At 40.2% G+C, this 26,731-nt stretch overlaps 1 long non-coding RNA gene across 1 annotated transcript in view; it reads right to left on the bottom strand.

The window, feature by feature from the left end:
- Nucleotides 1–26,731, bottom strand: part of LOC134807968 (uncharacterized) — a 512,919-nt gene that overhangs the window by 10,831 nt on the left and 475,357 nt on the right. The window contains exon 4 of the long non-coding RNA XR_010149710.1: nucleotides 21,747–21,837. This is a non-coding gene — a long non-coding RNA (uncharacterized LOC134807968). The remainder of the gene's footprint in view (nucleotides 1–21,746; nucleotides 21,838–26,731) is intronic.

Raw genomic sequence — 26,731 nt, 5'->3', positions numbered from 1 at the left:
CAAGATAGTCTTTCTTCAGCTTACAGTTGCTTTAGATACCACCTTCAAAAGGATTTGATTTTCACTAGTCTTATATCCTCAGCCATCACCCACATCTCCCAGCCAAATATGATCCTGTAAGAAAGAAAGGAGTAGAGAAATCCACCCAAAGCATCCCACAGAGATGGAGTAAGGAAGAAGTGGGCTCAAATACTTCTTCAGCCACCATAAACCAAGTTTTTAATCTCTCTATAATACCTTTTCCTCATCTACATTATGGGGTTCATAGACTCTAATGATGGCATCAGCATCAGTGAAATAATCATGCTAAAAATTGTAGAATTATAGCTGTAACGAATGCTAGAAACCCTTTTAACATTGAGCATTGAGTCCTGACTTAGATTGGGAAGGTCAAGAAAGCCAAAAAGCAATTCCTGAAGGTGCTGAGATAGGAAGGTTGAAGAAGGCAGCGTGCCAGGCTGCAGAAACATATGTTCAAGGGCCCAGCATGGATTGCTCAAGGGAACAAAAGAAAGTGCAGTGAGCCTGAGGAAACAAGGAAGATGATAAGGCTAGAGAGTTGAGTGTGGTTCAAATCAGGAGGAAACAAGGAAGGGGATAAGGCTAGAGAGTTGGGTGTGATTCAAATCAGGAGCCCATACAAGTATCATGCAAACCAAGACACAACTGAGCATAAATGGGGACAATTTTAATAATTATGCCAAGATAACAGGTATGAATCAGCACTGTCCATGGAAAATGAGAGAATTGAAGAGAGGGAAGCCTATTAGGAAATTATTGCAGAAACTAGATGAGATATAACATATTATGAGATAGATGTATTACAACTAAGAAATCTTGGGTATAGAAGGTGTAGTGCGTCTTGGAGAATGCAACATGGTTGTGATGGTGAAGAAGTAGTAGATAAAAGCAGACTTCTCTTTCCTCTCTGGAGGGAGAGCTGCCTTGCCTTCTAGCAAGGAATACAGGAATCATGCCTATGGTCCAGCCTAACTAGCACATGAGCACTTTCGTTAAAGAAGTATAACAGATTCTAAGCATCAACATTGGCACACCAGTGAACACCAGATCAATGTTCCTGCATGTGTCAATTGTACTTCATGAAATATTTGTCCAAGAAATGTAATTAACAGGACCCCCTGCAGGTTTCAGATGTTCATAATATCCCTCTAATTTTCAAGAAATCACAGCTTCCTTTGGCGTAGGAATCAACAGTCATTCACAACCAGAGTTTATGCTAATTTCAGAGGCAAAGACAGCTTCAAGGTTAATGTATCCAATCTGTTTTGCTCATCTGTTTCCATCTAAATCTTTACTATGACTTAAGAGTTTAAAAGGGAAAGAGCAGAAGGCAGCAAGAAAAAGAAGGAGGAAAGAAGGAAGGGAGAGACAGAGGAAGGGAAAGAGGAACTATTATGTTAGGAGGGAACTAGGATTCATCCATGTATATTTATTTGTTTGCCCTCATGTTTCTATAAGAAAAGGTAGGAACCAAACCAAAGTGAACTCAAAGTGAACCCATTGTGCTTCGCTTCTAGGAGGAAATCCGAAATCTCCCATGGGATTGAGTAGCATAAAGCTGTACTGGCATCTTTTCTGGAGTCAGAACCCAAGTGGTGAAAGGGAAATTTTAAATAGGCCTGAGAAAAATAAGTGATTGTGTTAGTAAGACCGGGCACTTTTAGTCAGTGGAAATAAGAACTAGAAATGTATTTATTTTAGAACAATTTTTATGATGAAATATTGACCTTCTGTTATCAAGGTCACAGTTTCTCTCCTTGGTCTCTCTCTCTCTTTCTGTCTCTCTCAGATAGAGTTAGCCCACAACCCAAGATGAGATAGGAAATGTCTGCTCTGACCCATTCCATCTGCTGTCTTGGGGCTGCTTTACTGCCCTTGACAGGACCTACTCATGTCTGAGGCTTTTGGCGAAAACCTGGGTCCCACCATGGTCCCTTCCCTGAGATATTAGAGTGAACATTTCTTTAACAGCCTAATACCAGTGACCCACAAAGGAACATCTTAAGAAAATGTTTCTCAGGATTTACATTTTTTAATGAGGATAAAAAGCAAAACAAAGGAATCAAATCTCAAATGTGGAATATCAGACACTGTGGAATGGAGTGGAAAATTATACTTATACATGCATATTTATATACATATAATATATAAGGAATAGAGAGCAAAGGTACAGATGCCATCAGCTAATGTGATACGGGAAATACAAGTTCATTATCTACTGCTCTGGGACTCCCCGTACTGTGGCCAGGTAAATTGTAGTGGGAAAAACAGAAATACTACTCTTCACTCTAAGGGAGCTTACATTTCTTGAAAGCAACATCTATTACATAAGCAGATAAGCAGGTACTTTTTTCTTTTTATAAAAGAAAAGAACAGAGTTCCAAAGAAGAAGGTGAGGGTGGGGCTGGGAGCTTACTCGACTCTGAGTGGTGACGAATGGCATCCTGAGGACACAGTAAAGTGAGACCTAGGGTGGGAAGCTGCCATGCCAAATTTGAGGAAGTCCATTCCACTGTTCATATTTTGTTCATGTCTCCTTGCAATCATTTATTGTGTACACGTATTACAGTTTAGAGCTCTTTTTTTTTTTTAGACCGAGTCTCGCACTGTCGCCCAGGCTATAGTGCAGTGGCACCCTTTTGGCTCACGGCAACCTCCACCTCTGCCTCCCAGGTTTGAGCAATTCTCCTGCCTCAGTCTCCCAAGTAGCTGGGATTTCAGGCACCTGCCACCATGCCCAGCTAATTTTTTGTATTTTTAGTAGAGACAGCATTTCACTATGTTGGCCAGGCTGGTCTCAAACACCTAATCTCGTGATCCACCCACCTCGGTCTCCCACAGTACTGGGATTACAGGCGTGAGCCACTGCACCCGGCCTAGAGCATCTTTTATATGCTGTTTTCTTCCTTCCACTCAGTGCTCTATTAACAGCAATTTATCAAATTGTAACTTTCATAAATATTTCTAGTGGTTATTTAGTATTTTCTTAAATAACTCTCCTTAATTTACCAAACTATTTAGGGCATTTTCCATTATTGTGAATAATACCTTGGTGAGTATCTTATCATATAAACAATTATATTTCAAATTTCAAATTATTCCCTAGGATACAAACCTAGGGTTGGGATTATTGGATAGGGTATGAATACTAAATGTTTGGTACATGTTGCCATTTACTGTATATGAGTCATTATCTCATAATATACTGACTAAAGTTGTCACAATTTCTAATTTTTTTATTAAAAGAGGGAACATGAAAGCTTGCATTTTGATTTGCTTGGTTTGATGTCTTTCAATTGACTGACATACCCTAGCCGCAGATGTTTCCCGAGGTGCTAGCCGAAAGAGTCGCTGGACAGTGGTTACGCATCAAGGCCCATGCTCACCTGTGGGACAGATTCTTGCAATTCCAGCCCTCCCAAACCCATTGCACTGGCTCCCAGGGCCAGGCAAAAGCTCTCATCCAGGGTGGGATTCTGGATTGCCTGTGTCTCTCTTGCCACATCTGGGGAACTTCAGAAAGCCTGATCTCCACTTGCCTTTGAGAGACATTTCTAGTACTCTGACATGTTTTTAGGGAAGTAGGGATGGGAGATACTGTGAATGGTCACAGGTAGGGACTGCTGCTCCACTCCAGCTTTCACCCATTCATGAGTCCCAGCTCTCTCCCCGCTTAGGGAAAGCACCTTCTACATTTAGCCCTTACCTCAGAAGTGTAGTTAGTGTCATTACCAGCCCAAAGTTTATATAAGTCTTGCCTGTAGCCCCCTTATAGTAGGTGTCAGGTCCTCCAACCCCAGACCTAGAGTCACAATGTGGATCTAGAATCCTGAAATCTGCATTTTTCAAAATACGTCCATATACAGGTAGATGCTAATGTGTGTACCTGCTTAAGATCCATTGATTGAAGAGTACCCCATTACTCCTTAGAAGCTGGAAGATTTCCACTCCAAGGAGTGGACTTTGTGCCAATCTGTAAGCATCGAGTCAGTCGTTTGTCTTTGCAGCACTTAAAACCCTATGTAAACAGACTCAAGCAGACCCAGCCCACCATCATGGTCCACAAGCCCAGACTTGCAAAGGTACTCAGCTTAGGATCTTGGGAAATCCCCATTTCCATATACAAACAAAGGAACGAAAGGTTTGGCAATCACCCAGAGAAAGTCATTCAGTAGAGTTCAAAAATATTTTTATCCTAATTATCTGAATAATTAATGCAAAGTCAAGCTAGGATATAATTTTATTGTTCTAAGTGGAAAACATGTTTTCAAAGTTCATCAGACTCTGATGTAAAAGAACACAGCCAAACCAACATAGCTCCAAAAATTGTAATCAGAGATGCTAAAATGACTTTTATGTTTTGTCTGTAGAACAAAAAATGTCTTTTAAATTAGTAGCTTATTAAAAGAATCAGTAGCTAGCAAGTAATGTATTTTCTTTTATAAAGCGATAGGGTATTTGTGATTGCATGCCCCATTGTACAAAGTTCACAAAAACATTATCTGTGATCAATGCCGAGTATGGACAGAGAATTTTATATTGCCCTAAGGGAGAGAGTCTTGGCTGCCTTCTTAACAAGCCAAGGAACCATTTTTAAATCCTGCTGAAATACGCATCAAATATTGGAGGGACACTACTTAAGTCAGCAAATATATAAATGGAAAATCAACATTTGAGCTCAAAACAAAAAGGACGCTAGTATTAACAACTAAAATATAAGATGTTAAGATGTTTAAAAGCTATTTTGTTTCTAACTTTTCAGTTAACACCGGTTACTAAATTCAACATATTAAGCTGTGTTACTTGCTCACTTTATTATGAACAGTGTGTTACTTGCTCAAAGGAGAACCTCCTGTGCATGGCTGGTAATACAAAGCCTCCTCCCTCAGTCTTCAGCTACAAGTGACTTCTAGTGGTCAGGCATTCAGGACAAAGTCAAACACACATCTTAGCCCTCCCCAACTGACCCCACCTTTCACTGGCATCCTTATTTCCACCTCCGTCCCCCCACAAAACACTTGGATCTCCCATGAGAAACAATCTGAATTTTATTTAGAAATCTGCATATGTTCCTTTCCTTCCTTTTCAACTTTTTCTACAAAAAATGTTGAAACAAGCCAGGTTATATATTAAATCCATGGGGCCATCCATAGCCACTGCTATAAGCTGTCCTCCCCTCCAGTGAAACTGCCAACACTTACCATATGTCTCCTGATGTACTTACCCTGCATCATACACTACAGAGCATCATTAAAGAGAGGGATGTTCAAGAACCTAAGTCCTAAATCCCCATATTAATTATAAATTCCCTAGGCTTTGGATTGCACCTGTATAGTGCTTCTTCATCAAATTCTGTGTACATGGTAGGTGTTAATGTATGAAGAATAAAACAGTAATTTAATAATAATGAAGTAATAGCAACTCTCATTGTATTGTGTGTCTATGAAGTGCCAGACACTTTTCTAAGCACTTTGTATATGTCATTACATTTAGTAACCACAATGCTGTTTATCATTTCTCCCTATTCTTCAGGTGAGAAGCATGTGTATGAATAAGAGACAGATGTTAGTACACACCCTCAGCTTGGAGAGGTGCTATGCTGTGAGAAGTTTCTGGAACCAAACAGACTGATAAAGTACAGAGGCATGTAGCCCCATTTTCTCTCCACTGACCCAAAGTGTTTTTGAGCCCCCCAAAGGGGGAAAATATGACAGTAGCCAAGTCCACATGTGGGGCTAGGCGGTAGGGCAAGAAGGGAAGAAAAGAAACAAGAAAGAAGTTAGATTCTTAAGTTGAGAGCTAATATCTGGGATCATCTATAAATCCTTCTAGCTTTGTCATGTTCCTTGTTTGTGTGCTGGGAAAAAATACAAGTCTTCACCAAATATTGGATCCAACCAAGTTTTCTTTCCTCTTTCTAGTAGAATTCTACTTCATCCATTCTTTTACTTATTTTTTTTAAAATGTCAACTGAATGCCTACTATGCAAAAGGTTTAATGTTAAGCTATAAGGCAAGATTTCACTCTTCCTGGAAACAAAGTGAAATTTGATAAAAGAGACATATAGAAAAACTGGAGGAGGAGAAAGGAAAGAACAAGTCAATGCTGTTTATAATGAGGAAGGCTTCTGAGGGGAGGTCATACCTCAGCTGGTTGTTGAAGGATAGTAAGAGTTTGCCAGGTGAAGTTTGCAAATAAGGGTTTGCTGGAGAGAAATTGGCATGTCCAGAAGCTGCAGGTATGCTGGCCACACATGGAATTCAGTGGAACACCTGTATCCAGGCATTTTCTATATTTCTACTCATAAGAGAGGTGCTTTCTCCGGCTTTGTTTGGATAAGTAGTATTAAAAGTGTTGTAGGGCAAACATTCATATTTATGCTGTATTTAACTTTTCATTAATAATAAATTCAGGTGAAGTAGCATTGTTATTAATATTGATCAACATTCCAATTGAAAGCACGGATGTCAGGGATTTTTAAAAAATGGGTTCAGTTATATTTAATAGTGCTGTTGATGAGAGGAAACCTAATGAAAACCAACAGATGGTCTATTTAATATCGCTCTCGGCTTTGAAACATGTGCCAAATGTGATACACACAAGGACTTGACAGGGCTGCTACTGGAAGCCTTTAATTACAAATATTTGCACTCCTGGGCCTGTTGAAATTGCTAAAATAACACTGCGAGTCTAACACTGGCCAAGTCAGAATTTAAATAATACCAGTTTTGTGATATTGTTTGTGGCATTGTATTTCTAAATGACTTCTGTAGACAGTTTTCCTGGCGGTTTTTTGTCTCTCTCTCTCCCTCCCTCTCTCTCTCTCTCTTCCCCCTCTTTTTTTTTTTTTTCTTTCGATTAAAGAACTGGAGCCCATGGCCAGGATGAACTCAGACAGTCCCCTCCCACATCAGCATACTCAGTCTGGAACACTGAGCAGCATCTCCAACGTCAAAAAGCATGGATCTCCTTACTATTATGGTTGACTCAATTACAGACAGCCTCGCTGACATAAACTGCCAAAGCAGTAAGTAATTAATAATAATAATGACAATATCAATGACCCCTTTATAAACCTTGCTAGTCACTTGGCAAATATTACCACCATTCCTTGTAACAACAGAAAACAGAGATAAAGACACTGAAGCTGAGAAGGGCTCAATATTAGACTCAAGGTCACACAGCTTATAGGTGGTAACTGGGCAGGCTAATTAACCAGTAAGAGCATGATAGACCAGTCAATTATGGCAGGATAGTATTTCACAAAAGAGAAAGAAGCAGAAGGAGAAGTGGGTGGGGAGGAGGAGGAAAGGAAGGAGAAGGGGAAGAGGAATAAGAAGAAGAAGAAAAAGAAGACCCGTAATATGGTTTGGCTGTGGCCTGACCCAAATCTCATCTTGAATTCCCACATGTTGTGGGAGGGACATGGTGGGAAGTAATTGAATCATGGGGGCAAATTTTTCCTGTGCTGTTCTCGTGATAGTGAATAAGTCTCATGAGATCCGACAGTTTTAAAAACAGGAGTTTTTTCTGTAAAGCTCTCTCTTTTTGTCTGCTGCCACAACGTAAGACGTGACTTGCTCCTCCTTGCCTTCTACCATGATTGTGAGGCTTCCCCAGCTACATGGAACTGTAAGTCCAATTAAACATCCTTCTTCTGTAAATTGATCAGTCTCAGGTATGCCTTTATCAGCCGTGTGAAAATGGTCTAGTACAGTAAATTGGTACCAAGAGTGGGGTGCTACTAAAACGAAGTTCAAGATTAAGGCTCTGGCAGATTCTGTTTCCAGCAAGGGCCCTTCCCCCAGCTTGCAGATGGCCACCTTTTCACTGTTTGCTCGGGCGGTCATTCCATGGTGACTGAGCTAGGGGTGGAGAAGGAAGGGAGGTCAGATGTCTCTTACTAGGAAAGTCACTAAACACTAATCCTATGGGATCAGGGACCCACCTTTGTAACCTAATTTAAACCTAATCACCTTCTTATAGGTCCTATCTCCAAATACAATCACATTGAAGTTTAGGGCCTCAGCACACAAATTTTGTAAGTACACAATTTTGTTCAGAGCAATTATCCTTTATTTAAATTCTCTCAAGACATAGACCAAGATATCAAAACTTGATAAAGCTATCACAGAAAGCTAGAGCCAGTTTCTTTTTCAAGATAGATATAAAAATTCCTAATAAATTATAATCTAATACAGCATCATATTTTAGAATGTCACATTTTTAACTAAGTAAAGTATACTCCATGGCTACTGGTTCAGCATTAAGTAAATTTCTCAATATAATTTATTATATAAACAAATTAAAGAGAAAAAAGCAAAAAAATATGTGATTATATCAACATGTGCTAAAATTGTATTGAATAAAATTTAGAAGACATTCCTAATTAAAATTCATAGTGACATGGGAATAGAAGAAACAGTCTAAACATGGAAAAGTATAATTAACAATATCCAAGTAAAAACGTAGCAACAAAGGTGAAATATGAAAGTCATCATGATTAAAAAACAGGAACAGTAACTATTCCCATAGTCAAAAACCAAAAATATCTCCATTTGATGGCTTGCCTAAAAAATATAAAAGACTACTAAAAACGTGCTTGAAATAATAAAGCAATTTGGTAAAGTGGCTGAATCCAAGTTGACTAGCTAGATTTTAATGCTAACAATTTCATGTTAGAAATAGGTATGCAAAAAGGAAAATCTCATTTTAAAAAGTAGTAAAAACTACAAAATATCATAGATTAAATTTAACTTAAAATTAGTAGGCCTACATGAAAAGAGCTATAAAAAGTTATAAAAGGACATAAACTAAAACATGAATAAATAGAAAGACATAGCATGTTTCTGGATTGGAAGACTTTTAATATCACAATATTTCCAATTTTATTTAAACCGATATGTCATCTTACTATAACAGTAATCAGGATCTCAGTTTTTTAAAGTGGAAATTTTTTTTCTAAACTTTATGTAAAAAAATAAATGCATGGGAAATTCCTAGAAAAAATTTGAAAGTAAATAATGAAAAGTAATTTGCTTTCCAAGGTTTTAAATGTACACAAAGGTATTATAAGAGCAGTATTGACACAGGAATAAACAGATGAGAGAACAGAACAAATAGTAGTGGTACAAAACAATATGCATGATTGGAAATTAATCTATGTAAATGTGATATTTAAATTATTAAGAAATTATTATTTTTAATAGTGACATTAAAATAATTGTCTATGCATAAGCTAAAGCAAACCTTTTCCTATAAACATACAGACAGTAAATATTATGAGAAGAAAAGAGCCAAGGATGATATGTAAACAATTGGGCATAATTGTGTTCCAATAAAACATTTTTTAGAAAAATGAGCAGCAGACTAGAATTGGCAAATGGGCCATAGTTTACCAACCCCTAACTAAAAGAAATTTAAGTGAATATTGTTATGTCACAAAAATAAATTACAGATAGTTTTAAAACCTTATTTAAAAAACAAAAACAAAAATATTAACGCTAACCATATTAAAAGGAGAAAAGTTTTATAAGCTCAGTGTAAAGAGGCTTTGTTTGTTTTTGTTTGTTTTAACTTTTATTTTAAGTTCAGGGGTACATGTGCCAGTTTGTTTTACAGGTAAACTTGTGTCATGAGGGTTTGCTATACAGATTCTTTTGTCATCCAGGTATTAAGCCTATTACCCATTAGTTATTTTCCTCAATTCTCTCCCTCCTCCCACCCTCTGCCCTCTTATAGGCCCCAGTGTGTGTTGTTCCCCTCTATGTGTCCATGTGTTCTCATCATTTTGCTCCTATTTATAAGTGAGAACATGTGGTATTTGGTTTTCTATTCCTGTGTTAGTTTGCTAAGGACAATGGCCTCCAGCTTCATCCATGCTAAAATGGAATCAAGAGATCTTTTTCAATAGATCATCAACTCAGGTAACAGAAAGGAAATGACTTACACATTTGTCACCTAACTGTATAAAAGTAAAGCATAAGAAACTGAACAAAATCAAAAGACAAACTACAGCCTAAGAGAAGTATTTGCTGGAACAAATGACAAGCAAACAATAACTATATGTAACATGTAAAGAGTTCTTGCAAACTGATAAGCAAAATTAAACTGATCCAACTGATATATCTGTAAAGGATATAAGCAGGCAATGCTCAAAAGCAGAAACTCAAAACACTCAGAAACTTAAGAATGCACGCTCTTCATAAATGAGTTCAGGTCACTCCTCTGCTCAAAGCTTGGCTGTTTTAGTTCATTTGGGAACTAGTTCACTGGCTACAGCCCAGGTCGGGGTGGCTCATAAACAACAGAAATGTATTCTTCACAGTTTTGGAAGCTAACAAGTCCAAGATCAAAGTCCCAGCATGGTTGGAGTCTAGTGAGGGCTCTCTCCCAGGTAGCAGATTGCCGACTTCGCAAAGGCTAGAGAGCTCTCCGGGGTTCCTTTCAGAGGGCACAAATCCCGTCCATGCAGGTTCAGCTCCCATGACCTAATCACCTCCCAAAGTTCTTACCTCCCGATACCACTACAATGAGAGTTAAAATTTCAATCTATGGATTTTAGGGGGATACCTTCAGTCCATAACACCAGCAATGGCTTTCATTTCACTCAGAGGGGAAAGCAAAGACCTCACCATACCTGCAGGCCCCATTATCTCTTGAACTTTCCCCCTGCTAATCTCCCTCTTGCTCCTTCCTTTCCAGCCATAGTGCCTGCTGTGCTGCTTCTGAGAAACACAGGTATGCTCTAATCTGGGCTTTGCAGTGATGCCTCCTCCACCTTGATTGCTTCTCTTCAAGATTTCTATATTCCCTCACTTCCTTCAAACCTGCTCAAATGTCTTCTCAAGAGGCCCACCTCTGACCACTTCATGTAAAATTGAATACCCCCACCACCACACATGCACCACACACACCACACAGATATGCACACACAACATACACACACCATACACACATACCACACACACACATACACCATACCACAGATACACACCACACACACAGGCACATATACAAAAATACACACATATACACAAACTCACAATCCTCCTTACCTTGCTCTATTTTTTCTTTTATTATAAAATATTATCATCTTCTAGGTTTAAGGTCTCTCACCTTGGCAGGTTTCTAACAACCAAATTAACCTCAGTGAACATGGAGTTGGAAAGAGCTATTCCCAGTCAGCCATCACAAGCCAATACAGGCCTGCTCTAGCACATAGTAGGTGTTTGGTAAATATTTGTTGAATGAACAAATGCTAAACCGCACTTGTAATTGCAAACACGTAAATTAAAACAAGATACAGTTTTCACAGATCAAAATGGCAAGCATGTTATAGATGAATAACTTTAAAACCAACAACTCAACAATCTTCCTTTTAGGAACTGATTCTATAGAAATAAAAATTTCAATGCCCAAAGGAGGCATGTATCTTAATATATTTATTGCAACAAAACTGTTTGTAATAGCAAAAAAACTGGAAATAAATACCCACATGAATAGAAAAATTGTGAATGAATTATGGTACATCCATCTAACTAAATATCCTGCAGCCATGAAAATAATGAGTTGTATCTTTAAAAAGCAACCTGGAAAGCTATCCATGATATGTTTTAAGTGAAAAATATAAGTTGCAGAAATTGTAAGATCTAATTGTGTTTAAAATGTTAAGAAAATGATTATAAATATGTATTTTTCTTGCAAGATCATAAAAAGTATTAAAAACACTTAATTTAGAATTAAATTTGGAATAAACTTATATAAAACTTCATGTTGTTTTCCTTTTATACCTTAAAAAAACTAGAAAGCCTTTTGTATCAGTCTCTGCAATACCTAGAACAGAATAGTTTCCTACCTATTGAGAATTTATCTGTAAAATCTCTGTCTTAGTAAAAGGACCTTGTTGAATTACCTTCAGATTCTGCTTTCAGCATCCTCTTCTCATTGTATTATTCTTAGACTCCTTTTTTTCATATATATATATATATATTATACTTTAAGTTCTAGGGTACATGTGCACAACATGAAGGTTTGACTCCTTTTTTTCTACTCCACTACATAGCTTATGCCTTCTAGGCTTAGATGTCACAATACCAAAAAGCTTGCAACAAAATGACTCTTGGCTTGAGACAAACTGAGTGCCAATTTCCCATCATTACCCAAAAATACAACCCAAAACTATGTTTCCAAAAGGAATCTGAAAGAGAACTTTTTAAAAGAGAAAGTAATTAATAATAACATAGCTACTATCTTGAGCCCCAAATCTGTGGGTAAGCAATGATGCAAAGGTCAAAACTTAATGAGTTTGGTGAGTTTGGGAATTTGGTGGGTGAAGATTGTGGGGTACAAGATAAAGGGAGAACTCAGACATATCTAGGTCATATTAAGGAGAACAGATGATACTCCAAGGGCAACAGAAAGCTGTACACGGGTTTTGTGTAATGGAATAACATACTATGTCTTGTGTTTTTAAAAGACCATTTTGGCTGCTATGTGGAGAATCAGCTTCAAGGAAGCAAAATAGAATTAAAGATCTATTTTGGAGTCATCCGCTGGGAGACAATGGTGATTTGACATGGATAGAAGAAGTAAACAGATGCCAGATATTCCATAGAGCACTTACAGTATTCAGTGATGGATTGGATGTGGTGAAAAGAAAAAGATAGGAATCAAAGATAATCCCACATCATTCCCAATGCCCTCATGTATTCTGGTATTCAGAGGTCTGGCCTAGAAAGGGAAGTCAGAGGCAGGGATTGAGGAGAAGGTAGTCGTACCTTCACTAAGCAAAGAATGGAGAAAGTCTGGCATGATATAAAGAAAACTCAGAGAGCATAGGGCCACAAAAGGCAAGAAAATAGAGTGTTGCACAGGAATATTTAACTGTGTCCAATGTTGCCAAGAAGTCATGCAAGATAAGGGCCAAAAATGGCACTGATTTGCCAAAATAAATTAAGGGCACTCCTGGCCCAGCAGTCAGAGTAGAGTAGTCAGGTGATCAGCAGAGTGACACAGAGAAGAGAGGATGTAAATGAGAAAGAGAGTGGTGGGCATTACAATTCCTTTGGGAAGATGTATTGAAAAGAAAAACAGAGACATAAAGCAATAGATTAAGGGATATATTAGGTCACTGAAGGGTTCATTCACAACTAGATCTCCCTGGAGCTTATTTTTACATTAATAGAAATGATCCACAGAGAAGAAATGAAAGATGCAGAAGAGAGAAGAAACTGCAGGAGCAAAGTCCTCAAGTGTGGAAGAAAAGCCCAAGCCAGATACCAGGTGGGGTTGCTACCCATGGCATAGGTCACCCATGCCAACAAGAGACACGGCCCGTGTACACAGGCAGGCATGGTGGGAAATTGAGCAGAGGTAAGACAGAGCTTTCCAATGGGGACTTTTCTTTTCCCGTTGAAGCATGATGCAAGGTCTCCAGTGAAGAGTAGGAATTGGCCAGCAAAGGAAAATGTTGAGGAACAATTTCAGAAAGAGGAGGAGAAAATTCTTTTAATAGTGAATTGGACACTTGAGATCACTCATGAAGTCTGACTGGCCAGCACCCTTGTGTGTTTCCCTGCAGGCACATTCAGCAGAGCAGGCACTGGATGGAGGAGGTATTATTCACTCTATCTTACAGGCAATAGATCGAAGGCTCACAGATGTTGAGTAGCTTGCCAAGCCCACCCAGTCCACAAGTGACGAAGCCAGGATGAAATGCAAACATGTCTGACTTCAAACTTCCCTCAATAAAATAATAATAAATAATAATGATAGTAACTTCTTTCTGCCTTCCACCGAAGTACTTGCAAATATACAGATGGTAAAGGAGAGTGTTTTTAAGGATAATTCCAAGGTCATAACAAATGTGCTTCAGCAGAAATGAGGAAGCAAAGGTATAAAAAGCAATCCATTGATACTTTTGGAAAGCAACAATCCCATTACATATTGATGACTCTTAAATCTTTGTTAAAGGCTTATTTTTAGTGGACTTCTTAATTGCTTAGTAACAATGAGATAAGATGATAATCTATAAAAATAACCTGAAAGAACGGTATGCTGTAAGCTTGGCAATATTTGTTCAAAATAAATTCCTAACCATCAACTAATTAATAAAACCAGCAATGATCATAACATTGAGAAACAAAAACACCCAGCATCTAGCAGCAAAACAGTGTCAAAGAAAACAAATGTCCTGGGGGAAATGTCTTTAAAAGTTCATCACTTTTTTTTTTTTTTTTGCGTCAACCTGAGCAAATCGCATACAGCAATTGACATCTAAAAAGTCTAAATGTGGCTCTTGAAAAGTAACGCAAGAAAACGACTTTTTTTCCTACTTGAACAACAGAAAGGAGAACAGAAATAGTGGACTGAGTTGGACAATTGATGCCAAACAAATCTATTTGATTTGTGGATAACACTGCAGAATAAGTAGATGGAGCAAGGACAATGATGAATGTGCACACTTGTATGAGACTGTGTGTGTGTGTGCGCGTGTGCACGCATGCACATATATTACACAAAACTTCATATAATCAGATACTTACAAATATTTAGAAGATATGAGTTAGAGTTATGAAAGCTCATAAAAGATTTAATTGAAGTCAATTTTATAGGCACAGAGTCAGATTAATTTAAACATATTTAAAAGACTACTAACATGAGACATTATAACTCCACGGAAAACCACAGGGGTATATTTAATTTGGTCAGTCAGATGTGAGGCTTTATCTAATAACCCAGAAATTTGGAAATAGATTATAGACTGTTAACTTGTAATATGAAATACAGGTTTTCTTAGGAGTAGAAATTTAACACCCAAAGGAATCAAGTAAGTTGAGAAATGCAAACAAGCAATATCTAATAAAGACTAATTGATAGATGTATAAATGCATTAACTCATAAAGGTTCTGAGTCAACCGTCTCGATGAGTTCAGAGCATTTGTATCAAAATCATCTTAGATATAATGTGATTATATCATTTAAGCTTATAGCAATAATAATAAAATAGCCACTATTTGTCACATTTCTACACTGTGATTGATGCCATCAGGTTCTTTACTTATCCTCTCATGTAATGAAAACAACTGTATTTAACAGATTAGGAAACAGAGGCCCTGAGAACTTGAGCTGAAGCTGCTTGCTGGAGCCAGAGATCTAGCAGTGAGATGAGACTGAACACTCCCAAAACTCTTGATTGTTTCCACCATTCCTCTCTGGCACCCCTGAGTCCATAGCAAAAGGCCATGCCAAAGGGCAGATGGCAAGGAAGCAGATCCCATCATCCCTGGTCATCCTGACACTTCCAGGCTGGACTGCTGTCCCCCCCTTGCCAGTCCCATCGTCACTGACACAAAGCCACCATGTTCTCTGTCTTCCTTTATCAGGAGTTGGGACTGGTTAGGAGAACAGTGAGAGTCCCCAGAACAGAGCCTCATCCAGCTTTGCACCTCCACCTCCCCTACTCTGCACTCCAGGCCCACACTCGCTCCCACCCAGCTTCCTAGTACCCTGTAGGCTTCACTTTACCTAGGTTATATCTGTGTATGTATGTGTGTGTACTTGTGTGTAGATGTGTATGTGTGTACTAGAATATATATGTTTGTATGTGTCTGTGTGTGTAAGTGTATGTGTGTGTGTTTGTGAGTGCACACCAGGGGATGAAGTAGAAGCATAAGGGACAGTGCTGATTGGTGCAAAAGGCCTTTTACATTTAGAAGGGCCAGGTTTGAACCTTAGCTCCATTATTTTTACTAATGGACTCTCGGACTACTTCTGGCTCCTTTACTCCAGCGGTTCTCAGTGGGGAAAATTTTGCCCAAGGAAACATTTGGCAATGTCTGGAGATTATCTGGGTTTTCACGAATGGGAGGGGTGCTACTCACCTCCACGGACAAAGGCCAGGATGCTGCTAAACATTCTGCAGTACACAGAACAGCCCTGCACGACAAAGAAGTGTCCTGCCCATTGTCACTAGCGCTGGGGTGGGGATGTCCTGCTTCACCCAGAGAAATGAAGCCACCTGCAAGAGTCTTTTCTCTCACTCAGCTCTCTGGCAACCATCTCTTCTAGTCTCAGGGCTTCAGCTGCCTCCTACCAGATTAAGTTTCATGCAGCATACATAGCTTTGGCCAAATCATATTCATTCCGCAAAATCTGTGAAATACAAGCACTTCAGCCTGGTATTCCAGGGCTCCGTGGCTTTTCTGCATTGGATGTTTTCAATCTTATTTCCTATGAATCTTCTCTCTACGTGCTATGGCAAGAATATTGAACAACTCACTGTTCCCCTCATCCTATACCTGTTTTCCAATCTCGGGGGTTTTGCTCCTGCTGACCTCCCACCAGGAATCTTCTTCCATTTTGCTACTCACCAAAATCCCCACATTCTTCAAGATTTCACTCTACACACCCTGACCTGCTTCCCTCCCTTAGAAGGAGGAATCCCACACCAGTACTCCCCCGTCACTCCATCTGGGCCTTGGCCAGGTCACTCCCTGGGATCACCTATGTTTTAGAGTTGTCCTGTGCATGCCCCACTAGACGTACAGCCCTCGATTGAAAGATCTTATTTTTTTTTACACAATAGGCAGTGATAATTTATCATCAAAAAATAGAATGAAGCTAATTAATGTAAGATGGTTTTTAGAATAAAACAGAAGGGGTATTAATATATTTCCACATTCGTGTCACAAAGAAAATGTTTAATAAATATTCATTAAACATATGTGTAAATTCATTGATCAATTAAATGAATTTATTGATTGCTAAGAACACCCACTACAACTCATTTGATTATTTGATTAAGGCACATCATATGTCAGCTTCACTAAAATAATTCCATATTAATTTTTTGAGTTTGAATGTACAAAGTGTGGGTTGACTGTCTGTTGGGAAATGCTACATGCTGTGAGACACCTGCTTATATCATGGGTACAAGACCAGCTCTTGGAAAGCATCCACGGCACTTTTTCTATGCTGTTAATCTTTTTTTTAACTTTATAGGTAAACCTGGATTATATAATCCTTACAGGGCCTAAAAGAGATGCCTCTATTGTCAAAGAGGTGAATGACCATTTGCCAACCTTCACTCAGGATATGGCTTGAATTTGGAGGCAGATCCAGGAAGGCCATGATTTGTAGCTGCTGAAAGTGAATGTTCAGGACTCTAAAAATACAGCACTGCCTACTCATCTCGCCAGTCTGTTATTCCCTGTCCTGAGCTCTCAGCCGTGAGGCACCTTCTGAGAATGGTAATGAAATTCCGATTGGTAATGAAACCCATCCTAAAAGGTCATTTCAACCAAGCAACAACCAGTGGGCTAGATCTGGTTGGACCCTTGACCCTTTTCTACTTCTAGGGCATAGGCCATGTGCTTCAGGCATGCACACTTTCATTCTGTCCTCTGCTGTTCAAATTTCAACATGGGCCGGGCACAGTGGCTCATGCCTGTAATCCCAGCACTTTGGGAGGCCGAGGTGGGCAGATCACCTAAGGTCAGGAGTTCAAGACCAGCCTGGCAAACATGGTGAAACCCTGCCTCTACTAAAACAACAAAAATTAGCTGGATGTGGTGGCATGTGCCTATAATCACAGCTACTCGGGAGGCTGAGGCAGGAGAATCGCTTGAACCTGTGAGGCAGAGGTTGCAGTGAGCAGAGATCACGCCACTGAACTCTAGTCTGGGCAACAGAGCGAGACTCTGTCTCAAAAAAAAAAAAAAGAAAAATTCAACATGCCCTTCTTGCGGTGATTCAGGCTCCAATATGATCCCATCCATCACATCAACTGCTAAAACTCAAAATCTTACCAGGCTGTAATTCCATCTAAACTTGGGAGACACATATATGCTAAGATATGAATGATAACCTTGGAACCCATCCCAGGTATTGCTTTGCTAAAAGAAAGCACCTTCATTCACAAAAATGTGCTTTCGTCTTAATTTCAATAAAGAAATTCAGGTAGCTCTAAAGGAGATATTTTAGGAAAGGGGGCTCTCAGCTTACCTTCAAATCCTCATGCTAAAACCAACCACACTAATTTTGTGAACCTTCGAATGACTTAATCAGTGTGTTAATGAACACTCACATGTATTCTCCCCATTCCTGCTAAAATGAACATCTCAAAATCCAAATCTGTGTCATCACCCTGCTTAAAATCCATCACTAGCTTACTATTGCCTATGTGATAGAAGCTCCTCATTATAGAGCTGAAGGTTCTTCTCAGTGGGGTTCCCACTTCTGACCCCCCTAAACCTGTTCTGATGTCTAGCTTCAATATACCGAGAAAATTCTTACCTTCAGGACTTTGCACAAGCTGGGAACTCTGCCTGCCCTGTGTCCCACTTAGGCCCTTCTGAAACAGCAACTCTCATTTGTCCTCAAGGCTCAGCCTAAGGATAACTCTCCCTGTGCTGGACCAAGAGTCACTACTTGTCTTTGTCCATTCAGGCTACAATAAGAAAATGCCATAGACTAGGTGATTTATAAACAACAGAAATTTACTTCTTACAGTTGTGGGGGCTGGGAAGACCAAGACGAAGGTGACGGCAGTTTCGGTGTCTGATGACACTTCCTCACAGCACCTTCTCACTGTGTCTTCACATGGCGGAAGGGGCACGGGAGCTCCCTGGTGTTTCTTTTATAAGACCACTAGTCCCATATGTGGGTTCCACAGCCCTGATCTAATCACCTCTCAAAGGTCCCACCTCCTAACATCATCTCCTTAGGGTGAGGATTTCAACATATAAACATTCAGGCCATGGCCACACCCATGCCGTTCTTTTTTTTTTTTTTTTTTTTTTTTTTTGAGACAGAGTCTTGCTCTGTCACCCAGGCTGGAGCACAGTGGCACAATCTCGGCTCACTGCAGCCTCTGCCTCCTGGGTTCAAGCGATTATCCTGCCTCAGCCTCTGGAGCAGCTGGGATTACAGGTGTGTGCCACCATGCCCAGCTAATTTTTGTATTTTTAGTAGACATGGGGTTTCACCATGTTGGCCAGGCTGGTCTCAAACTCCTGACCTCGAGTGATCCGCCCGCCTCGGTCTCCCAAAGTGCTGGGATTACAGGTGTGAGCCACCACGCCTGGCCTGCCCTTCCTTTTTAAAAGCTCCTTTACCACCTGGGCTGCAAGCTTTTTGAGTTCCAGGTGAATATTATCATGCTTCTCCATGTCTACCTAGCACAGGTGTTTGTTGCATGTATAAACACTTGTTGAGTATATCAACCAATCTCTCAATTAATAAACAAAAGTTTTCTAAAATGAATGAACCAGATGAAAGTGGGATTAGACCTCATTTTTCAAATAGAAAAACTGAGGACAGGGAGAGCAAACAATATATTGCACATCTAAAAACAACCTGAAGTAAGCCAGAAGAACTACATATGGTTCAAGCCCACTGTTTGTGAATAAATGAAACATGTTTTCTACAAGGGATAGCCTTGTGGTTAATGCCCAAGAATTTGGAAATGCCAGGAGTCACGTCTCAACTCTGAATTTGCATAAGTTGCTTAAGAAAATCAAGTACCTACTTTAAGTATTTTAAAGAATCCTAGATCTGATGCTGAGGGTGAGTTTGGAGTGCAGGGTATGTAAGATGTAGAGAAGAGGAAAGGATTTGGAGAAGGAAGATGCAGAAAAGCAAATTCTGGAGAAAAACGTTGCTATAGAATAAGCATGCCATGATTATAGGCAGCTAAAATTGTTGGATGTTCTTGTAAAATCATTAAATCCTAATTAATATTGGATTAGGTTTGCCACAGTATGATGCACCCCAATGCGTTTCTTCTCAGATCAGAAATGCCCAGTCCCCTCCTGCTGGTCTCACAGATGCTTGTCAAGTATGCCCAGGTTCTTGTTTGGGATGTGAATTTGTAAAGCTTCCAACCCACAGACAACAAGTGTTGAAAACTCATTCCTGAATGCCGCCTCAGAGATAAACAAAGTTGTTAGGTTCCTTGATGATCTAACATTCAGGGATGGGCTAATGATTTTCACTCTCTTTGGGAAAAGAAATGCTGTGGTGAAGAGCTGTGTTGATGGCTGGTCACAGGCTGTTTTTCTGCTTGTGAATGCTCCAGAAAGCATCTTTAAGTCAAATAATAATCACTTTTCAAGCTAAAGTTTACCAAGCGCTTTTTTCCATAAATTATCTTATTTAATCCTTAGGACAACTCTGAAAGTTTAACTCCTAAAATATGCTCTCTGCAAGCTGGAGAACCAGGAAAGCCCATGGTATAGTCTGGTCCAAGTCCAAAAGCCTGAGAGCCTGGGGAGCCAGTGATTTAACTCCCATTCTGAGGCCAAAAGCCTCAGAAGAGTGAACGGGAGGGCCTGCTGGTGTAAGTCCCAGAGTCTGAGGGCCCAAGAACAAGGAGCTCCAACGTCCGAGGGTAGAAAATGGATGTCCCAGCTCAAGAAGAGAGAGAGAATTTGGACTTCCTCCACCTTTTTGTTTTCTATCTGGGCCTCAATGAATTAGATGATGCCTACCCTTGCTGGTAAGGATAGATATTCTTTTCTTTTTTTCTTTTCCTTTTTTTTTATTATTATTAATTTTTTTTGAGACGGGGTCTTGCTCTGTTCCCCAGACTGGAGTGCAGTGGCGCGATCTTGGCTCACTGCAAGCTCCGCCTCCCGGGTTCACACCATTCTCCTGCCTCAGCCTCCTGAGCAGCTGGGACTACAGGCGCAGGTGACCATGCCCGGCTAATTTTTTGTATTTTTAGTAGAGACGGGGTTTCACCGTGTTAGCCAGGATGGTCTCGATATCCTGACCTCGTGATCTGCCTGCCTCGGCCTCCCAAAGTGCTGAGATTACAGGCGCGAGCCACTGCGCCCGGCCCAAGGGTAGATATTCTTTACTAAATTTACTGATTCAAATGCTAATCTCTTCCAGAAACAGTCTCAGAGACACATACGCAGAAATAATGTTTAACCAGCTACCTAGGCATCCCTTAGCCCAGTCAAGTTGTCACATAAAATTAACCTTCCCACCATTTTCCTCACTCTACACCATCTTCCACCTTCTCATCCTTTCCCAACTCATTGTGGTATTGCTAAGTCTGGTTCTCTCCTCTCCACCTCTCTTAAATTCCAAACTTTTCCAGTCTATCTCCAAGAGCATCTTATAGCACATAACACCTCCAACATCACACTCACTCTTCAGAACTTTTTCATCTCATATTCTCCCTATTATACACTACTCTACCGAAACTGTTTCCCAAAACATGTATCAAGAAGGACTGTGCAAATCCTGGGTCACCTGGGCTTTTCATAGCCCCTACCAGGGCTTACTGTCCTCTCCTGGGTTAGTCCAACTTGCAACCCATCCTAAACTCCACCGCCAGATCAGGCTTTCTGTTGTGCACCTCTTGGTGCATTATTGTCAGTTTAAAAACTGTGATGCTTCCCTGGAGCCAACCAAATTTGGTAAATATTTCGTAACTTGAATCTCATGATCTTCCAAACTACCCCTTCAGACTTACTGCTTTTGTACCAGGGAAAAAATTATATTAGTTTTATGGGACGAACCAACCTCATTTATTTTTTGTAAAGTATCATCAACATGATTTTTCAACTTCATATCAAGAATCTCTCATAATATGCTCAATAGGAAGTGTTATAAAGATGGTAGCTAAGACATGTGGAGAGAGTCTCCAGGGCCTGTGCAGATGTGGGATATATTTAGACATGGAAGAACTTGCTCACAGTGGAAATCCTCACCCTGGTGCATCTTTCTCATCTCTAAGTGGTACAAGTGTCTCTCAGCTAAAGATGTCATCTTGCTGCCCCTGCTTTTAGCAGGCTGCCGGTACTGTGGAGAAAGAAACTCAGAGAACAAAGTTCAACACCTGGATGCAGAAAGAAAAAGAAGCTAATTATTTGAAGCATCTCTTCTCTACCTTTTCTTTCCTTTATTAACGCTGAGGATTAGTGATTGTTGGTTTGCTAATCTCTGGCTTAACAGTAAACACAAATATTAAGATCTAATTCCAAATCAACTAGGTCTACTAAACATTTCAACATTTCAAGTATGTTGACACCTTATTCCACTTATTCAATAACAAAGGGAAGGAAAAAAGTATTTTTATGTAGTTTAGTGATGCAGTTTTCAAAAATTTTACTTATAAGTAAGAAGATACAAAAAGTTTTGAAGACAATTCATGTCTGTTATTCTCCAATGAAATACTGCATATCCTCTACAAGGATGTTCAACATCAATGAATGACAACTTAAATATCAAAAACTGGCCGGGCTCGGTGGCTCACGCCTATAATCCCAGCACTTTGGGTGGCCAAGGCAGGCGGATTACAATGTCAGGAGTTCGAGACCAGCCTGGCCAATATGGTGAAACCACGTCTCTACTAAAAATACAAAAATTAGCCGGGCATGGTGGCGGGCCTCTGTGGTCCCAGCTACTCGGGAGGCTGAGACAGAAGAATCGCTTGAACCCCAGAGGCAGAGGTTGCAGTGAGCCGAGGTCACGCCACTGCACTCCAGCCTGGGTGACAGAGCAAGATTCTGTCCTAAAAAAAAAAAAAAAGTTATGCTTCATTATTCACAGTATTGACCTGGCTATTCTATAGTTTCATCTCATACGTCAAGAGAGGAATGTTAATCCCCTATCTGAGTTAAAAGGACATCAAGTTCCCTAGGTAACCCTCCATGTGGCAGGAGTAGGTATGGTGGTAGAAAAGTTTGGCTGTAAAAGGAGCACAACCTGTCTGTGAATGAGTGTATAGACAGGCAGTGTGTAGCCAGCCAGTCACACAAGTATTCACGCCACCCCAAATTCAATGTTCATGACTTTGCTGAGACAAAAATTAAGTAGTCTTAACTAGAAAAAAAGTTCTAAAAGATCTACTGTTTAGATTACTACTTTTTCATTGCATGGACATACTCTATTCCTATGTCTGTCTTTCTTTTGTCCTGCGTTCTACTTGTTCATATTTTCTACATGTAAAAAAAGGCTGACAAAACATGTGATCATGTCCAAATCTGATATTTTGTAACATAAACGCAAATACACCACACACACACACACACACACACACGTGCACATATAAACACACACATACTGTGGAAATACATTCACATACTTACATACCACACACGTGCACATATGCCACACACATGCACACAGACACGTACACCCACACATATTCCCCACACATGTATGCACAGCACACACAACACTCATGATTACATGCACATACGCATACCACACACACATGCATGTGCATAATGCCACACACATGTGCATGCAAACACACACATGCCACGCATATACACACACCGCACATATACACGTACATGCACAGTATACTTTGGAAATCAGAAGATAAGAAAAATATTGTTAACACCACTAATATTCCCAGTAGTTTTATATTTGCTAGTATATTTCAGGTAATGTTTAACTGACTTCTCTATGTTTAACAAATTCTTGAGGGTATGAGGATGGAAATAAATGCATTGCATGTCATGTTTTGCTTATGTACTAAGTGAATGGAAGCTGGAGAAAACAAAGAAAACATGAAAAAGAAAGGCAGAAGGACGGCATGATTAGGGCCAGGGCCACAGACCTGCCTCTGTCACTGATTTCCTGGGCACATTCTATTTCCCAACCTCAGTTCCTTCATTTGTAAAATGTGGAGGCTGGATTAAACCATAAAGTGAAGTCACTGTTGTGGACTGAATTGTGCCCAACTCCACCACCAAATTCATATGTTGAAGCCCTAATCTTCAATGTGCCTGTAATTGGAAATAGGGTCTTTAGAGAGTCCATTAAGGTAAAATGAGGTCACAGTGGTAGAGTCCTAATCCAGTAGGACTGGTATCCTTTTATTTATTTATTTATTTATTTATTGAGATGGAGTCTCGCTCTGTCACCCAGGCTGGAGTGCGGTGGCACGATCTCGGCTCACTGCAACCTCCACCTCCAGGATTCAAGCAATTCTCTGCCTCAGCCTCCTGAGTAGCTGGGATTACAGGCACCCACCACCAGGCCTAGCTAATTTTTTTTATTTTTAGTAGAGACGGGGTTTCACCATGTTGGCCAGGCTGGTCTTGAACTCCTGACTTTGTGATCCACCAGCCTGGGCCTCCCAAAGTGCTGGGATGACAAGCGTGAGCCACCGCACCCGGCCTGGTATCCTTGTAAGAAGAAAAAGAGACACCAGAGGCACGTAAGCACAGAGGAAAGGCAATATGAGGACACAGGAGAAGGTGGTCATCTGCAAGCCAAGGAGACAGGCCTCAGAAGAAACCAACTCTGCCAACGCCTTCATCTTGGACACCAGCCTCCAGAACTGTGAGAGAATAAATGTCTGTGTTTAAGCCACCCAGTCTGTAGTATTTGTTATGGCAGCCTTGGCAAACTAAAACAGTCAATTCTAACTCTAACAGTGTTTCATTCTAGTACTATGAACATAAAACGTCTTTATGTATAAAGATCAAAATTTATTAATGTGAATGTAAAATAATATTGTACAAGTGATAAGCAAATTTTTAAAAAATTCTACAAAGTAATCATCAGCTCTCAGAAGTTTAATCAAATATCAGTGACAACTTCTAAAGGGCCTTAATAGTTTATATAGTGTTTTCACATAAATTATTTTATCTCATCAACTAAAGAATTAGAAAATGTTGTAGGTCAGAGGATTAACCCCAGGTCCCAGGCCTCTATAACACAGAGATTAGCTCCCTTTTCTTCATAAAAGAACAGAGAAGGCCGGGCACGGTGGCTCACGCCTGTAATCCCAGTACTTTGGGAGGCCGAAGCAGGCGGATCACGAGGTCAGGAGATCGAGACCATCCTGGCTAACACAGTGAAACCCTGTCTCTACTAAATGTACAAAAAATTAGCCGGGCGTGGTGGCAGGCGCCTGTAGTCCCAGCTACTCGGGAGACTGAGGCAGGAGAACGGGATGAACCCAGGAGGCAGAGGTTGCAGTGAGCCGAGATCGCGCCACTGCACTCCAACCTGGGCGACAGGGCGAGACTCCATCTCGGAAAAAAAAAAAAAAAAAAAGAACAGAGGAAAAAAGTTTTCCAAGTAAGTTTTACTGAAAATGGGAAGGTGGGAATGAGGAGCCACCAGAAAAGGCATTTGAAGGTAATGGCTGGTTCTCACCGTATTGTCCCTCATCCCTTTAGTAAGTGCTGTCTGCGGGGTACTGTGTCAGCATGACTGGAAAAAATGCCAAGTTCCAAGTCTTCATTTCTGCCCTCAGAAAGATTATTATCAATTAAGAAAATAAGATATGAACAGGAGATATAAATAAGGATAGAAAATAAGTCACAAACACGTGTCATCTAAAAGAAGTGAATGAAAACTATTGTGGAGGAAAACGAGAGTTTCAGACTTTTTGCTGTGATACCTGGGAAAAAAGATGAAATCTGAGTTTTAAAAAAAACCAGAGCCTATGGATAAAGGGAGGAGGATTGACAGGTAACTTGTTACTTCCAGTGGCTGGAAAATTACTAACCTAACCAAGGGCCTGCTTAAGGTTATTTGAAATAACTTCCTTAACCCCAGTGATTATAACTTTATTTTTGCCATGTTTCTGTCATGTTTATTATTTAAAATATTTTTAATGCGTCTGTTTTGGGACAGCTTAACCTGGGAATCTGGGCTTTATCCAATTACCTAAATTTAGCTCATTGGCCAGAGATGGTTCCATTATTCCAACATCGTGATTTCCTCAAGATGACCTTGCAGGGGTGATAATCACCTACTTGGAGCAAAAAAGCCATCTATGGTAACAAGGGGACATTTGTCAAAGTTACGGCCATCTCATATCAGTACCTGTTCGCAATATATTACCTATATTTGGATCCTGAACCACCTTCACTCTCAGTCTGGGAATCTGAATGTTTTCCTCCACATGTGGCTTTTTGGTCTCCTACTTGGCTTCATCCATCAAATGTAACTTCTGCCTTCTCTGTTGAGCATGTATTACTGACCTCACTGCTGAAACCATTTGTATGAACTTTACAAAGTTAATCAGAGAAGAAGGGATAGGGAGAAAGGAAAAAAACCGAGTTTGCAGCACACACACCTTGATCACCAGGTCAGCTGCTCTCCGACCTGCTTCCTCAGAGTTGTTTCATGCCTCTTGCCTCAGAATCGCATAGACCCTGTTACAAGATTATAGTTCCCCTTAATTGCTCTACAGATAACAACTTGAACAATATGAAATGTTAAGCTTTTCATTTCTTTCAAGTCCTGCTTAACGGTGAAACTACTGACGTCAGCTGGTCTGAAGGACCCAAAGAAGCTGACTCACTAAAGAATGCAGTTTCCACATCCTGATGATTTTTTTTTATTATTTTATTTTTATTTTTGAGACGGAGTCTCGCTCTGTTGCCCAGGCTGGAGTGCGGTGGCGTGATCTCGGCTCACTGCAAGCTCTGCCTCCCAGGTTCACGCCATTCTCCTGCCTCAGCCTCCCGAGGAGCTGGGACTACAGGCGCCCCTACCACGCCCAGCTAATTTTTTGTATTTTTTAGTAGAGACGGGGTTTCACCGTGTTAGTCAGGATGGTCTCGATCTCCTGACCTCATGATCTGCCCGCCTTGGCCTCCCAAAGTGCTGGGATTACACGCGTGAGCCACCGCGCCCGGCCCACATCCTGATGATTTTATCCCTCTTATCCTGATCTATCAAGAGGCCCAATTTTTCAAGCCCTCACCCTCCATAATCCCCT

Source organism: Pan troglodytes, chromosome 13 (assembly GCF_028858775.2).
Source record: "Pan troglodytes isolate AG18354 chromosome 13, NHGRI_mPanTro3-v2.0_pri, whole genome shotgun sequence".
Lineage (NCBI taxonomy): Eukaryota > Metazoa > Chordata > Mammalia > Primates > Hominidae > Pan > Pan troglodytes.
This window is presented reverse-complemented; position numbering and strand designations above follow the sequence as displayed.